The sequence below is a fragment of the Anomalospiza imberbis genome, chromosome 1 (genome assembly GCF_031753505.1).
Source record: "Anomalospiza imberbis isolate Cuckoo-Finch-1a 21T00152 chromosome 1, ASM3175350v1, whole genome shotgun sequence".
Classification (NCBI taxonomy): Eukaryota; Metazoa; Chordata; class Aves; order Passeriformes; family Viduidae; genus Anomalospiza; species Anomalospiza imberbis.
This window is the reverse complement of record NC_089681.1, coordinates 9541131-9556958: the sequence shown is the minus strand read 5'-3', so window position 1 is coordinate 9556958 and position 15828 is coordinate 9541131. Positions and strand designations below refer to the sequence as shown.

The 15828-nt window shown below is 41.4% G+C and overlaps 1 protein-coding gene and 1 long non-coding RNA gene across 8 annotated transcripts in view; one reads left to right on the top strand and one right to left on the bottom strand.

The window, feature by feature from the left end:
• Positions 1-14748, top strand: part of LOC137468883 (uncharacterized) — a 28417-nt gene extending 13669 nt beyond the window's left edge. For both annotated transcript variants that reach the window (XR_010996224.1, XR_010996223.1), the window contains 2 exons: positions 12903-13050; positions 14612-14748. This is a non-coding gene — a long non-coding RNA (uncharacterized lncRNA). The remainder of the gene's footprint in view (positions 1-12902; positions 13051-14611) is intronic.
• The window catches only part of ASAP1 (ArfGAP with SH3 domain, ankyrin repeat and PH domain 1), a 146884-nt gene extending 131262 nt beyond the window's left edge, over positions 1-15622 (bottom strand). Inside the window, exons 1-4 of one of the 6 annotated variants that reach the window (XM_068181034.1) lie at positions 15481-15622; positions 14905-14988; positions 14712-14807; positions 2294-2451 (exon numbers count right to left, since the gene is read on the bottom strand). The gene's annotated coding sequence lies outside the window, so the exon portion shown is untranslated. Of the gene's footprint in view, positions 1-2293; positions 2452-14711; positions 14840-14904; positions 14989-15480 lie in introns of those variants that run through there. The other 5 variants (XM_068181025.1, XM_068181051.1, XM_068181042.1 and 2 more) reach the window with 5 other exon arrangements.
• Between the last annotated feature and the right edge of the window lie 206 nt (positions 15623-15828).

The following is a 15828-nucleotide window of genomic DNA, read 5'->3' as shown; positions in this document are numbered from 1 at the left end:
AAAGTATTAGCATGCTTATAGACATGGGCTGAATCCTGAAAGAAAACAATAGAGGGAAACTAACCCAGCACAGAGCCCAGGAGTGACCCTGAAGGGCTCAGTGGCATCCTCTTGATGATGAGTCCCCCACTTATGAGGGTTTCCAAGAATGTCCATTGCTAAAGTTTTAATCTATTCAATCATTACAGTGGTGACTTTGGAGAATTCTAATTTCTTAATCAAATTTTTGTTTAGTTCCACAAGTGCTACCAAAGTTCATAAGTAATACATAAGTAGAATAGATTTTTCTTTTCCCCAGGAAAATTTAAAACCTGAAAAAATATCAAGATAGCTTTCTTGAAATAAAATATATTTTCCTTAATTCCATCCTGATTGGTATGCAATGAGTAATGAAAAAAGTAATAAATTGTATTATTTTTCTCTGATTCTTTATAAATAATACCTGGAATTAACTATTCCAGTGTTTTGCACTGGATTGATGTCAAGCTGAGAGAGTTATTAATCCTCAGGTCATTACACCAAACTTTTAAATATATTGGCAAAGTATGAAATTTCTTCTTTTCATCTTGAAATACCCTTGTGTTTGAATATGTATGGAAAATCAACTTAAAAATTCAGACCTTTTCTTGCATGGTGCTTTTAGAAATAGCAACTGATTTAAAAAGAACCTAGTTTTAGGAGATGGTTATTACTGTTAGAATGGAAATTAGTTCCCTGTCTCATGTGATCTAATTGTCATATGGTTATGAAATGATCATGGATGGGCTGTGCGGGTGCTATAGAACAGTGGTTTGGAATTCATGCTGCAAAACATAATTCTAAGACTGAACAGTTTTTTACTGTAGGATTTTATAGCACATTGCCAGAGAGGGCCAGAGGGCTCAAAGGTACTTGTTTGGTCATTTTCTGCAGTCTCGTTCAGAGGTGAATTTTCTTTAAGACTCAGATGACAAAGATTTGTGTAAGTATTTTGACTGGAATGGCTTTCTAGTCTTTGCAGCCTGTGTTTTATTATTTGTCTAAGCGCTTCAGGATGGTGGCATTGTGAGTTAAATCTCCCTGTATCCATTTAAGAGTGACCTTTTTATCACTTCCGACTATATCCATCAGCTGTTTCTTGGGCTCAGGGAAGAATTTTCGTTTTGTGGAGGCAGCACCTAATCAGTGTCTGCTACCCAGATTCAGACCTCTGCAGGGCTTTCACTGATCTTGTCAAGGGTATTTTTTTATATTTGATGACAAGGTTGCCATTCGCAGTCGAAGATTTTGAGTTACTTATAGTCCACTTATGAAAACTGTGAGGGCCTAATAACACACAAGAGTGCTTCCCACCTTCCCTGTATGCTTAGTCACTGCCTAATTATTTACTCAGTAAAAAGTTTATAGCAAAATACCCTGTGCATGGTATATAGATTATAGATTAATAATATAATGTGATTATGACATCAAGCCCTCTTGTCAGTGCCCCCGTTCGTTCTCAGTAGCCACTGATTGTTGGCTGTATTGAAGATCAATCATTTGCTGTCTGAATTTTTAGAAAGGAGCCATTATTAAAATTAGAAACTAAACCTAGTACATCTGTGTTAAAGATCAAATTATCTCTGCACAAAAAACTGGGTGCATTTGAACCTTTGATGTCCTTCCTACAGCAGCTTTTCTACCCTGAGTTGGCAGCACTCAGGCAAAGCAAGCACCACACCACCTACTTCCAGCCTTCATCGATTCATCAAGCACTCATGAGGTCATGCATTGTCCTGGTGTCTGAACACCTCACAGAAGTTAATATATTTGATAGATATTTGTAGGATGGCTACAGCAGACTGAAGACAAGACTGTCAGGCTCCAGTTTGTGACAGCCCCACTTTTCTTGATACAGCTCTGTCCTTCACAGTGCCATGTTTGTCATTCCTTCCTCTTTGACATGCACCAAGCGGTACCACTCTTCTACTTAACAGCCCTGTGAAAATCTAATTTATTTTGGCTCAGTAATACCTCTAGCCATCCTGTCCTTCAGCAGAGTGCAGAACTATCAAAGTGTCTGTAGAGAATTTCCCAAAATACAAGGCACATAGAAACCTCAGTATAGGCATAGAAAGATGTTCCTAAATATTCTCTTCAGGTCTGTATCTACCCATACAGTGAGTCATACCCAGATCCATGAGTATGGGTATTTCTATCTTTGAAATCATGTGTCCTATCTACACAGAAAAATGAGATAAACTCAAAAGTTAGTGACACACCAGAACCTTTACAACTTAACCCAAACTCAGTCCATGTAAATGGGATTCTTTACCTCTGCTTAAGTGAGCTCTGACTCAACTTTTAGACTGTAAAAGTGGAATGTATCTGGCAAAGTGTCTTTGCCTTGGCTGTTCACTCCAGACTCCTTTCAGCATGACTGATGATATGATCAACATAGACAGCTGAAAGTACGTTGCATCTCACCTCATCCTACAAAAGTAGAAGTTTAAAACAGATATAATAGAGTAGATGTCTATAAAATCAGATGAATCACACGCTAAACTGCTTCTTTCATCCTACTGACTAAAAGAGAGAGTAGGGTGCTGATTCCAGAGGTGAAGACCTGCTCCAAAGATGCTGCATGCCTAAAGGCACTGCAGCAGGGCCTTCTTATTTCTGCCTGAACCATACCATGGGCAGGTATAAGACTGTAACTCTAATTCTACAGTCAGGAAGAGACACTAGGAGGAAGAAAAAAAATTAAAAACAACTCAACCTTTCTATGGAAAACAACACAAAAAAAGGTGGTGCATTGTCATGGATGCTGACTTATTTTCCAGTGGCAATGTAAAGGGAAGTTGTACTGATCTTTCAGAATTTGATAGAAGTAACAAAAAAATCCACAATAAAATTATATGTTGTAATGTTAGTTTTATTTTTTTACCAAAATCTGAAAAATAACATCTATTTTCTGTTTCATTTGTATCAGTTTCCTGCTCAACCTCATGTAACACTACTTGGGCTGCCTGTCTTGGTAACAGCATGAATTTATACCAAGACAGTAGTAAGCAAATCATACAGTTTTCATGAAGTTGGGAAAGTATTGAGACTGAGTGCCTCCAGGCCTTGAAGGCAGGTAAAAATGTGAAATAAATAACACATTATATTTTCTAAATAGCTCCTGTTATTTAATAAAGTGCTTAATAAAAAATTAATATTACCAGTGCATTAATTAGTTAAACTGGCTAATGAGTTCCTAATATCTCTGCAAGTGACAGTAAGATGAGTATTTGGGATGCACTCAGATGGGATTAGCTCATATTATAAAAAGGACAGATGTGCATGGTAGGTATCTGGAGATTTCTTCTGCCCTTCTGCAGCTGTGGAGCTGATCTGCCTGCTCCATGAATATTTACTTACTTACTTACCAAAAGAGAGAAAGAGAGAAAGAGAGAGAGAGAAAGAGAGGAAAGGAAAGGAAAGGAAAGGAAAGGAAAGGAAAGGAAAGGAAAGGAAAGGAAAGGAAAGGAAAGGAAAGGAAAGGAAAGGAAAGGAAAGGAAAGGAAAGGAAAGGAAAGGAAAGGAAAGGAAAGGAAAGGAAAGGAAAGGAAAGGAAAGGAAAGGAAAGGAAAGGAAAGGAAAGGAAAGGAGTAAAGGAAGGAAGGAAGGAAGGAAAAGAAGGAAGGAAGGAAGGAAAGAAAGAAGGAAAGAAAGAAAGAAAGGAAGGAAAGGAAAGAAAAGGAAGTAAGGAAGAAAGAAGACAGCTATTTCAAGGGCAATTATCTAAATGAGCTGGAGAAACCTGGGATGACTAAGTCCTCAATCTCTGGAGAATTTGTTCTGAGCTCTTTGATGAATTTTAAAATGGTGTTACATTCTAGATTTTAATAACATCGCCTTTCTCCTCTTCTTCTGGCTCTAGGCAACTGTTGTTAAGTCCATTTTTCACAAAAGCCTAAGAAGGATGAGTGAATAAGGCCAAGTCTCTAACCACAGCACTGCAGATCTGCTGGGCTGCAGGGAGCAGGCGGGAAGGGCGGTGTGTTCATTACCTTCGACATCGCGCCTGCAGAGGAGGGCTTTGATCTGTCCTGCTACGGGTCTGTTTCACTTTGAGTTCAGCAAATTAATTGAAGGGGAAAGAGTTTTCAGTATCTCTAGCACAATCAGTGACAATTTATGCAGCTTTGGTTTCCTTCATCTGATGTATTAATGAACCAAGTCTGGATCTTGACAAAACAAGCGACATCTCTGATTAGAAAAACCACAAGCACCAGCGGGAAATATTGGTCCCCATCAATGGTTTACAGTTTTAAGTTGGTTTCTTCAGTGAGCTATTCTTGAAGTGTAAATGTTTTGCTGCTTGTGGTTGGAGTCACAAGCAAATCTGGCAGTGAAATACCAAGTCGAGGGTAGATTTAGAGGGCCTTAGTCTCTGGGGAAATTCAAAAGCCTGAGTCAGAGCCCATATGTGTCTTCAGCCAACATCTGAAGGGCTGGACACTTAAAACTGGGATTATAGGAGAAGACACAGTAAGAAGGAGGCACCTAAACCACCTAAGAGGAAACATGAGAGGTGCAGCTGGGCTTTGAGCAGAGCCTTAGGGAAATGAGGGATATCAGTCTTTGCAGCAGACCTGTAATCATGATTCTACCCCTGAACGTGGGAACTGAAATCAGCCCTCCTTATCTCGTAAAAATGCAATGCTCCTGTAACACTTGAGAAGTTTCTGGCATTATGTAGCAGGAAGGTTCCATGTTCATTCCCCTCCCCTGCCTGTATGGGACCAGAATTTCCAGCCAGTACCTATCCTCTACCACAAGACCCTGAGATCACTCTGCAAGGCCTAGAAACTGTTAATAGTTGCAAAACAATCAAGTTAAATCCTCCTTTGTGAAAAACAAAACCAACACCACAGAGCCCTGTGAATATATCTCAGATTTTTTCCAGGGAACATCTGATCCAATTTAATTCAGTAAGTCCCTTTCCAGCCATTAATCTCCAGCCAAATTTTGTTTTTCATTTTATTGAACATTATGATTTACTGCACAGCTCTCTGTTCATTATTACTTAGAGAAGCAGTTGTTCAGATTCTTTTTCTCTTGATCTCCTGATCAGGAAAATACTGTGCAGATGTGAACAGAAATAAGAATATTACTCCTGTAAGAGAACTCTTCCCCAATTAAACAAAGTGTCTGTGAAGGAAGTTATGATCCTGCAAATAGTTTCTGCATTTAAGAAAGACTTAACAGCACAAATGAGGCCAGCTTTCCTTACATTGGGTCTACTGTTTGCTGCAAAAATAGTGCTGTAACCAACACAATTAATATTGCATAAATATCCTGGGAGGGTTTAAAAATGGTGAAATCCCACATATATATCCTTCAGTACTTAGAAGAACCTGATCTGCCCAGCACGTTCCAGAATGAACCTGATTCCTTTCTGGGGGAAAAAAAAAATCTAGTTTGTTTCTGTCATGCACAAGAAATGACAAAGCAGAAACATATTTTCTTGTGATAACTACTGTTGAAATCAGAGGGTGTTGTCAGTGTTCACACAGATGCTGCCTGGTCACTGTGGTGTCCCTCCTCCCTTGCATTCCATCTGTGGGAACCAGAGCAAAGCCTGCTGCAGTTTGCTTCTGGAGTGGGAGCTGGCTGGTAATGCTCAGTCCTGGTGTTCATGGCCACCGCTCATCTCCTGCTAAACCTGCTAAACTCATATATGTTGCAGATGGCTGGAAGTGCTAAGGAGCAAAAGCACAAACCTATCCATTCTGGGCATCCCCGTTTCTATAAGTTCCCATTCTGAAGGGAGCCTGGTGTCTTTCCACAAGACTCAAATTGACTTATCTTCAATAAGATAAGTCACCTGATGATTTCTATTTAGAACAGGCTTTGAATTGTAAAAACAAATGTTCTGCAGCTCAGAACAGAGTTACATTGTCCTGAACTGGGACACTTGAGAGGAAGCACTGAACTCTTGTCCAGCAAAACCCTTACTAGACTAAAATAATCAACCTCAGTTACAAAAGGGCATTTAAATAATCGAATCCAATCTATCTAGTTAGTTATGAGCTAAAGTTCTGAATTCTACGCAAATTTTGAAAATTAGTAATTAAGATTTTACCTTCAATGATCAGCTTTAGCAAACAGGGTCCTCTCAAAATATTGCCACTGTAGTAGCAGCCAGCACTAGTAGGGAAGCAATACTGATGCCAGCACATTATTATCTGAAGGAAACACTTCTTGCATTAACATGGTGCTTTAATGGCTCGTGATATTGCAAGGAGAGAGACTTTAACTCCTGGGACAAATAACAACAGGTGTCTTTCACTGAACTGTTATTGCTCCACATTAGCACACACAGGTTTGCATGAACACCAAGAGGATTTGGGAACTCTGAAACCCCTTATGGACATCCTACAGGAGCAATTAGTGTGGAAGCTTTTCTCCTGGGTTGCAGTGAGCACACCATTACACTCCTATGGAAATTCTCTTTTGGCCTTTTGGCCTCACAGTAGCTGTGGCTTTTCCCTTTGGGAGGAGGTAGTTAGAGGTTTCAAACAGTTTTTTTTTTTCTTCTAGCAATCTGCCTATTTTTACAAGATGTGTAGGAGCTCTTAAGACCTCTGTTCCTCCATCTGTCTTGGCTGAGGGGGCTCAAAGTCTTGAGGAGACACGTACATGCACAGTGGAATTGCCTCAGCCTCACTTGTAGACAGGCTATAGATACTGCAGAATTCTATTAAACCCTATTTAAATAATATGAATTTCTATGATATAAGTTACTCTTTTCCCCCAGAATGTAAATAATCACCACATGGATAAGTTTCCTTTAAATGGTAAGGTGTCTTTCAGCACCAGCATCATGGAAGTGTTGTCCAAGATTCCTTGTTTTCCTTAGGGTCAGGCTAAACCTGGTGTTACTGACTGGGGTCATGTTCCTTCTTGTGCCTCATATGTCTAATGGTGTAAATCTATTGGTAGGACTTTATTGTAAGTCTCACCCTCTTGCTCAAGCTGTAGCTATTGGAGGGCTTTGCTTAGGACACTGCTGATGTGACTCACAGGACACAGGTCTATTGCAGATCCCAGACTTGAGAAGTAGATACATATGTCAGTCACTTGTGTCTCTTTGGGAAACCAAAGTGTCTTAAGATGGGCAGAAGTAGAGCTAGAAATGATCCTTGAGGAAAGGATGTTTCTCACTGAAGAGGATCCGTGCAGCCAGGCTGTCCTCCGTGCTGGAAGGCAATGAAGGCAACGAAGTGAAGGAGTTTATGAACTGCCCTGTGCAGACATGTATATACCACCCTATAGGGGAAACAGGCTAATTACTGCTCTGAGCTTCCAAGGAACTCTGAGAAGAAAAGCATAAATCTCAACCATCAAGAGACTTCTGTAATTCAGACCAGGTGTCAGGTAGGCTGTTGTATGGTTCCAGCACAACATGACTTACAATCACCTTTTTATCCTTGTTCCTCTGCTACTGATGCCCTTTAAGTCTAATATTCTCAATAGTAAGGAAATTTGTTTCCACTGAGCCAAATCCCATTTGTCTAGGTAGTGAGAATAAATACCAGCTGTACATCATCTTGCATACTAGATTTTTAACCCCATCCTGGTCAATATGGAAATATGATAGATCATTCTATAGCACAGCTTCAAAAACTCAGAAAATAAAAACGGCAAAATTTAAATGACATATGAGATCTGGGATTCTGGCTAAGACCTATCTTACCACTGATTAAATCTGGAATCAGATTCATTTAGGACACATGTGACATCAGAATTGTACCCTGCTGGTTGATAATAATTCAAAAGCTCTATACTCAATGTAGAATTATGGTACCCGTTAGTTTTAAATACCTTAATTATTTTAAAATATCTTCAGAAATTATTCTACCAAGGTAGAGATCCTCTCTGCTCATGAATATAGATAACTACTGAATTGTAGGAATTTCTGATGCTGACAAGCTTTGCTAAGTACTCAGCTACTAATTATAAACAGGAATAAAAGGACACCTGCTGAAATAATTATTAAAGGATGTGCAACTACAACCTGCCCCTTATCAGAAAAATGGAGTCAGTATCCTACATCAGCAGAGAATGCAGTCTTACACATTTTATGACAAATATGCTGTTATGTAAATAATTACATCAATAGGCATATTAATTTGTGTGAATACTTAACTGCTTGAATTTTAATGCAGATGGAAAGTAGAAATATAGTTCCATGCTAAATTACATAAATAAAGGACTGGAGTTACATGGTGCTGGCATAGATCTTATTTGCTCACAAATAAATCTGGAATATTTCTACTACTATAAATCAGGTAGGAAACTAGGATTGTACTCTCACTGTTGGTAATGATTTAATAACTGTAAATACAGGATGAAATTCCTTCCATGACTTTGCCTACTCATTTTTATCTAACAATCTCTTGTACCTGTAAGAGCCTTTTTTAAATGGATGCCTAAAATGTGTGTTGGTTTCAGTAGGAAAAAGCCTACAGAGCATGTTGCAAATATCTGCAGGACAAGTACATCCTAAGCACAAGCTCTGAAAGCTCAGAAAATCCTCTAGATGAGATCCTGGAATGCTGGGACCATTATCTGTGGAAATACCACTACATGTACTCCCTGTTAAACTCTTGCACTTTTCATGTGCCTTCAGCCACAAGATCCTGAAGTGTTGGCTCAGATGGTTTTATGTTCCTATGTAGATTCATAGCACTGTGCTAAGGGCTTGGTGTTAGGCTGAATCCAGATACTATTAGGCTTGCCTTAGTGCCTGAAATGTCGCTGCAGGCCCCCAGCCGGGTGATAATTGGCATTGACTCCATGATTGCAGAAGGCTGATCAATTGCTTTATTATCATCATCATCTTATACTATATTATACTATACTAATTAAGAAACCCAGTAACCCTTACAGCCAGTCCAATACAGCTTTGACCTAATTGGTCAATCCATCCAAACACCATCCAGTGTCCAAATAAGAAATCACCATTTGGTAAACAAATCTCCATGACACATTCCACATGCACACAACAGCAGGTGCAACAAGTGGAGATAAGAATTGTTTCTCATTCTTTCTCTGATCTTCTCACAGCCTTGCCCGGGAAAATGCCTGGGAAAGTCCGTGCCTGCTCTCTGTGGTCAGAGTGCTGCTGCCGCACCTGAAATGCCCTGCTGCCTCTCTGGCTGGTAGGTCTGACCAGGACAAAATTGCTCTCTATGCACTTGGCCAGCTGCTATTAAAAGGACATGATGCTGTGCCAGGCTTGGCAGGAGACATCTCTGTCTCCTTGCCCCAGTAGTTCTGAGGAGCACATCAACCGCGTGCTCTGCATTTCCACATACGAGCTTCCTTCTGGCTGCTGCAGACATGAACAAAAGGAAAGTGGGAGCCAGCCATGCTGCTCCTGCTGCTGGTCTGGGTAGTGCCATGCAGTGACTTGCCCATCATAATTCAGAGACAGAAGGTGGCAATGCCAGGGATGTTGTTCAGCCACTAAGAGCTGATTTATTTTCTCCTTGGACTGGAGAACAGATATGGAAGGAATGTGTGGGGTTACAGGTCCTCCCAGGACCTGGGGGCATAGCTCAATTTCTAATTGGAAACCAATCCTATCCCTGTGCCTCCAGGCTACAGCTTCTGTCACTGTAGCCATGAGAGAAGACTTGGCAAGGCCTTATTTACGCTTTCTCCAAATGAGTTAAACTTTTCAACCTTTAAGGCCACACTCCAAAATCCATTTGCTTTCCTAGATCAAGTGCCATTCTGACAATTGTACAGATACAGTATTTTTACCTGCTGTGAAGGTAAAAATAGAAGTGAGGCTTGTAGTTGGGTAAAGAAGATTAGTTGCCCTTGTTATTTTTCACAATGAACACATAGGAGCATGTCTATGTGTAGCCAAGGAGAGGCTCTCCTAACCATGGACTGAGGATGCCCATGGCCTTAGGGAGTCACAAACTACTTGCAGAATGTCTCACAGACATCTTCTCCCATGGGGAAATGTTGCAGTCCTCAGTCTTATTGGCTTCTTTAAGCCTCAGACTCTTTAAAACTGGATGTTAGCATAGCCCCATAGCTCTGGGATAACAGGCGCTGAGGCACCATGCAGGTGTTAGGGTCTTTTATCCCTTCAAGCACAGCTGCTCATCTTGTTTGCACACCTCCTTTCTCCAGTCTTTCCTCTCTGTCCAACAACTTCAGGTCTGAGGGACGGAAGAACTCTAATGTGGCATTTTACCGCCCCAAACAGGGTTGTTCCTTGCCATGCCCTGCAGAGCCTGGCTCTCCAGTCCCACACTACCTGCCTCACCCCTTCCCGCAGGGATCATGCAGCAGTCTCAGGCACTCTCAGCTTCACAGCAAAATATAAATAAAATGGTGTGCCAAAAGAATATTCCCCTCATTGCCACCCCTTTTCTCTCTGTTTTGTTTCCTGTCGAGTGTTTTGCCCTGACACACCGAGACACAAAACTTGAGGTGGGAACATCTGGCCCTGGCTGTAGAGCGTTGTCAAGAACAAAAGTTCCTAGATATAAAATCAGCTTTTTCTCCCCTCTTCATGGGACCTTGCTGTGGGATGTTTAGGGCTTCCTGCCGCAGCCCCCAGGGTGGCCAGCAGCCCCCAGCCAGGACTTTGCTCTCTCCAACACAATTACAGTCTGCAAATGTTTAAAGTCAGTTTCTTTTGAGTGAGCCACATGCTTCAAATTGTTATGTGGTTAACCACTGAGAACAAACCCCCACACAAATACCTAAGGATCAACTTGCTCAAGCCAGGGTGGTAGCAGTGGGGGCACAATAGGAGAGGGGAGACTTCCTCATTTTACTTTTGATGAGAAGAAAATACAGTTATCTTCTGACTTTCCCAAAGTGCCAGCAGCCACCGTGTCACGGTGCGTGCTGGGTGATGCCGTTTGCACATTTGTTTGCTGATGAAAGGAGCCTTGTTCAGCAGCTGTGGCCATACACACCACGGGCCACATCCTCTGCTGGTGTAAATCAGCTCTTCTGGTGAATAGGAACTGCAAATGCAACCCCCTCTCCCTGTGTGACGTGCAAGTGCCAAGCTGGGGGAAGATTTCTGCGCTTTGACATTGCCCTATCCCTTGTCCCTTAACTCTTATAAAAGTTGAATGCTTTTCTGCTGATTCACAGAGACAGATGGATTTTGTTAACTCCAGTCGAGATAGAGGAAGATGCACTAAAAGCATCACTTGGCGCGGCTGAACCCAACTTTGGGGTTCAGGGGGGAACTGAGCAAGGAGCTTCACATCTCACCCTGTTCAGCATGGATGGAGCTTGGCTCCTGGGTGCCACATGGGAGGGGTGATGTGTGGTCTAGGCTGAGCCTGCTGTTAATCAGTGTCTGAAATAATCACCCAGGCTATCATTCCATCCCCTCCTCTTTGTGCCTGCTTTGGAGCTCTGCAGCTCCCCAAAACCCAAGAAAGAGAATTGGAGCCAACAGCAATAGAAAGGAAACACCCCAAAAGAAGCACAGAAATCAAATCCCCTTAGTAATTGCATTGCATCTACTTAAATCTTCTTAAGTTACAGAGGATTTTAGTGAAGTAAATTTACTTCCCTTTGCTTGTGTTTCCTTGTATTTTTGAAGATTATGAAACTGTTGAGGAGCAAATCGTCTTACAAACTCATAGAGAGAGTTTACAATCATGACTAGCATAGCTGTTCGTGTAGTGTTCCTAAAAGTGGACCCAAGTGGAGATAGAGATAATTATTTTGCCATGGATCACCTTTAAGATCCATCTTAACTTTATTTTCATTTCTAAAATGGCCGATTAAGGGCTCACATGGCTAAGATAGTCCAGGGGAAAGATGTAATCCAAGTGTGATATGATTTCTCAGGTGTGAAACAAAATTGAATTCTTTGCTTTTTGAGGAAAACTGTGTGAAAAGGAAGGGTTATTTTTTTTTTTTTTTTAATGTGAGGAACGTTTTCAGTGAAAGTCCTTTAGTTCCTCTGGTCCATTTATCATCTGAGCAGTGAAACATCACTCTGCTTATGAAGTTAGCTCTGCAGGACTCTGTACCTGTCAAAATTGTTTATCCATGCTTGCCAACTACAGCAAGAAAGGCAGGAGGACTGGCAGTCATGATGGTGAGTGAGTTGGACACATGGAGTGAGGGCGCATGAGTTGAACCTCCTCACTGATGCAGAAAAAGAAAATGAATGAGGGAAAGAACAGTAAAGCATTAAGAGTCTAATCTTAGAGAGTTTAATGGTGCAGTTTGTTGCAAAAAAAAGAAGAATTAGGAGATTTCCTCATGGGCAACTGAGTAGGTAGGTCCTGGTGGCCAGTTAGTCCTCATGATGCTGAAGGTTCAGGAGTAAATGCCAGCAGAAGCAGCTGCTGGGGTACACTGGCACATTGACATTATCGACCGTGGGATTGGGAATATTGCACTTAGACAATTGAAAATTAATGTGATAATCACTTATTAAGGAATTATCAAGGAACTACTGAATGCTTAGTATTGTTATATGAAAACATATATAAAAAATTCTCAGTCTAAATCCAACAGAGCCTTAATCCTATGTGAGGGCAATTAGGAAAAAAAAAAGAGTGGGGGACGGGCAGAGAATTCAGGTTTATAAAAAGAAACCCGTACACAATGAGCTGAAGGTTGTGCTTCTGCACTTCCTGCTCTGGGTGTGAGCAGAAGAGGAAATACCAAAATACCACCAGAAAAATTATTCCCACAGCATTCCCAACCTGGCTGAAACCAGAGAAGTTCTGACAGCCCTACAAAAAGGGGGTAAAAATCCCACAGCTGACCCAGTCTCAAGGATCTTGCTTATAGGAAGGCCAACAAAATTTCCAAATCTAGGAGATTTGGGTAGACCTTGATGACTCTTTATACTTCTCCTGACTCCTCATCTGTATTTTCTGCAGTTCATAGATCACTGATGACATTTGACTCTTCTGCCAGCTTTGAGAGGAGCACATTTCTGCTACAGTCAGTTTGATCACATCCATGACCACAGATCATCAAATTGCATGGTAACTGCAGGGCAGGGCACCATGGTCCAGTCTAACTCAGGTGAGGGGTTTCTTGGCCCCTCATTTTTTTGACAGTTAACCCACTAGAATGAGAGTGCATCCTACATACACAGCAAGAACTGACCTTTCAATGCATAAAATGCCACCAGTTTCAGTGTTGCCCCATGTCAATAATTAAAACTAAATTCCTGGAGGTTCCCAGGCAGACAAGACATTAGTTTGGTCTGGCTCCTCCAGAAAACGTTCCACTTTTAGCAAAGAAAACCGTGAAGATGAGCAGCTGGATCATGTTCAAAGGGTTGTACAGATAGCTGGCACACCAGGCAGTAAGTTTAAAACCTCAAATCTGAAAGCTTTGCAAAGAACTGGGAAAATGTCTCTTTTCCTTTATTGGTATAAGAAGGAAAGTATTCTGTCCTACTAAATCCCCCTAAAATTTAAATATCAGTCTCTTGTTTGGCATGCAGTGCTGTACACTATAATTCAGGACTTGTTCAATAGTCAAAATTGAAAATAGTCAAAACTTGCTCAATAGTCAAAATAGAAAAACAGTAAAATTACTATGCAAAAGTAAAATTACTATAAAAGGCTGATTTTCCTATAGATGTTTTCTTACATCTAAGAAAATCCTGAAACAAGTTTTTCCCCTACAATTAGAGAATCAAATCCCTGGACTGACTCCAATGAGCAGCTTAGGAATGTTCAGCGCAACCACAGCCTCCAGCCATGGGACAGAGCAAAAGTTGCAACACTGATGATGTTTTATCTTCCACAGCTTGCTCCAGCAACACTTCCATGGATGCCAATAATGAAATCTGTTTCAGAGGCCTGAAAGGAAGATTTTTTCTTTTCAAATTCTGAGTCACTGATTTTGAGACTGGTCAACTCATTGCTTTTGTGACTGTGGTTTAGCTAAAACCACCTAAGGCTGATAATGTCATCATGAACTCTAACATCCAAAACCAAAGCTAAAACCTTAGCTAAGCCCCATGTCTGAATGCAGCTTTCCAGTTCATTCAGAGCAGCGTAGCACTCAGCATTTTCCCTCCAACAACAGAAAGCCCCTTTCTGGCCTCCCGGAACTGCTGCATGGAATACACTGTTGCTCCTACTGCAAACTTATTTAAGAGACAATAGGGCAAATAGTTGGCAGACGGATTCTTCTCAAAACTTAATTCTAGATCCACAATAAAATGTAAAATGCCAAGGAAACATGCAAAGATAATCAGAAAATGCTAATTTTTTAAAATTAATTTTTGCTGAGAGTGAGACATTACAATTTACAATATGGGCCCCATTCTGCAAGTCCTTTTTTACTGAGCTCTTTTTAAAGTCACTGAGGTTGTTTATGTGAAGTTTCTTACATGAGAAAGGACTCACAGAATCTGGCCTTACACATTTTGCTACAAAGTTTACCTAGACATTATCTGGGCTGTGGAGCAGTGTGTGTATTTTCAGGATCGAAAAATGGACTTCAGTTTTTTTTTGATTGTTTTGTTTTGTTTTGTTTTTTGGTTGGGTTGTTTTTTTTTTTTTTTTTTTTTTTTTTTTTTTTTTTTGAAAAAGTTCTGACTTCAGCTTCACCCATCTGCTTTTGGCAGTTTGCTCCGCAGCCACATTGAATGGACGGGCTCAGCCTTTGTCCCTGTCTCTGAGCCGCTCCTCGCCAGCCACGCTCAGCCCCCACGCGCTGTAACTCACCAGGACGTGTGCAGTCTGAATTCCCATTCCAGATTTGGTCCTCAAGCCTAAGGCCATTATTCCATCTCAGATTAAAACATATTCTCCCATGGGCAGCTGAAAAAGAGCGTGTTTCTTCAGGTTTTCTTGCCACAAAATGGTAAAATAAAATGAAATAAAATAATAATAATAACAAAAAGGAAATCCAATGTGCGGCAATCCTCAGAGTTGTGGAGTCTAAGAGTGTTGATTAGCATCCATAAATGTCCTGACCGGTGAGGAGACACAGGCACTACAACTGGAAAGAGAGCAGGAAGGAAAACCTACCATGTGAGCAAAGTTAAAAAAAAAGGGGGGGGTGGGGTGGGGGGAAGAGAGAGAGAAAAAAAGGTCTGCTCAGTGGACAGCACTTGGGCTGATAGCAGGGATTTCAGGAAATCCAAACACTCAGACAGGAAATCTGAACACTGGATAAACATGCCATAATCTCCACAGATGCAGTTAACGTGCAGCGTCCCTGTTAACCCATTGCCTGCCCATGGCCGAGCCTGGAATCACATCTGCGATACGAGGCGCCTGGAAACACGAGCTGCCCGCGGGGCTCTGCAGCCTGAGCGCTCCAAAGTCTGAGCAGCAGCCCGGCATTCAGCCCTGCCCTCGCCTTTTTTAACTCCATTGATTTCTACATAGTGCTGCTTTAGTGGAAAGGTGCATAATTTTCCTCTTCTGAGAAGGAGATGCACCCTGAGCCCTGCAGCAACCTGCCCGAACTCCTATGTGCCACTGATACCTGGTAGTCCTGAGGTAGTTTTTCCTGTTCTTTTTCCACTTCTCCTTTGCTGTAACACAAGATTCGTATGGCTGTGTGGGGGATATTTCCCATATACTGTGGGATATTTGGTGGTTTATTCCAGGCTGGTGCAGTGGGGACCCCCTGCTTCCTCTCCTAGAAATTGTAGGGACAGGCTACTTAAAGCAACAGGGGAGTTTGGAGACTCCCTTTATGCTTCCTTTATTTTGTCAAGGAATCTAATTCCATGGCAGAGGGACTGGAATTAGATAACCTCTAAGGACCCTTCCAGCCCAAACTATCCTATGATTCTATGAATTTTGGAACAAACTCTGCAGTCCCTAGCAA